This window comes from Haliotis rufescens, unplaced genomic scaffold (genome assembly GCF_023055435.1).
Source record: "Haliotis rufescens isolate VD_foot unplaced genomic scaffold, xgHalRufe1.0.p SCAF_13, whole genome shotgun sequence".
NCBI lineage: Eukaryota > Metazoa > Mollusca > Gastropoda > Lepetellida > Haliotidae > Haliotis > Haliotis rufescens.
The window spans coordinates 4,941,980-4,943,513 of NW_025963813.1; positions in this window are offsets into that span (position 1 = coordinate 4,941,980).

The following is a 1,534-nucleotide window of genomic DNA, read 5'->3' on the forward strand; positions in this document are numbered from 1 at the left end:
AAATTTGAAATGCGTTCTACTCAAGATACAATCCATAAAATATATGTCACCGCAATCAGTGCAGAAGTCTTCGACAGCTGTGGGAGTCAGTGGAGACGCACTTTTCTCAACATAAAGCACTGTGACGTTATATGGCTTCATCTGACCAATCAGCATTGAGATTAACAGTAACTTTCCGATATGTGTATGCATTTTAACATCATTTGAACCTTATGTTATTAATCAATAGCTCAACTGGTCCGAAGTGCACCAGTATTTTCCTCAAATTTTGTTTTGCTTGATTTTACTATACAATAGATATGAATATGATCCATCCGCTAGGTGTCACTCTGTTACCAAGTCTATCAACTTGGTGCCACCCTGGAGAGCGATAATATTCTATCAAGGATCGTGTTGAGATTATTGTAAATATTGTGTTGTGTAGCAAGGTCGTCCCTCACACCACTGTAACCCGTGCTGGGACGCATTGTCTTGTATAAATAATCAATTAAATTATTTATCTTTAGAAAATATACCCTGGAGTTTGTCTTTATTGTGATATTTCGATAAACAAAGCTTGTCTGAACAGTTCCCATTCCATATAAACACACCGGGGAAATGCTTACCAGCGCCCTGATGTATTTTAATATGCTACTCAAACGACGTTAAGGGACACCCGATTATTTCATATTACTGTAGTTAATCTGCAATGCCAAAGACAGATTAACGTTTGTAATATGAAAAAATCATGTGGGACCGTCTCCGGAGAGCGGAAGGTCGGGGGTTCGATCGCGTCATACCAAAAGACATTAAAAGATGGTACAAGGACTTGTCGGCTCGGAGTCGGTATTCTGTTGGGTATTCATGTTAAATTGCGGCATGAAATCTCAGTTGGCTCGCACTATAAAATCGACCTTATTGGTCCTGACCAATACAAGCAGCCACTCACAGGCGCGTGCATGCACGTCGGTATGTAAGTGCAATATTCTGGCACGCGACGTTAAAACCAATTTCTCATCCTCCAGATGGTCGAAAGTACTAGGTCATTTTTGATGCGAAGAAGCAAAGGAAGCAGTTATAACAGAAGTCAAAAAGGTTTTGCCATTGAACAGTTACAAGACATGTCATAAGATAAACGAGTTCTGTTGTCGTATTTCAATATGAGCAAGTGAACAAAAACAAATGTTGGTAACGAACTTAATACAACGAATGGGTTCTCGGTATATATAATAATAGAATGGATATATAATGCACTCGAGGACAAGAGGATAAGTTCCTTAAACGGTACATGCACTTATTCTTTTAGTCTTGATAAACCCAAAATGTATTGATGAACAGTGAAGTCGGGCGTAAACCTAAAATTGGCATCGAAAGCACTGAGCGTTTTCGTTGTTTGACGTAATAGGCAATATTCCAGCTAAATGACGGCTGTCTGTAAATAATCGTGTTTAGACCAGACAATCCAGTGATTGACATCACGAGTATCGATCTGCGTAACTTGTAAACTTCTAAAAAAGAATCCACTTGATCCAGACTAAACAAAACAACACAAAAA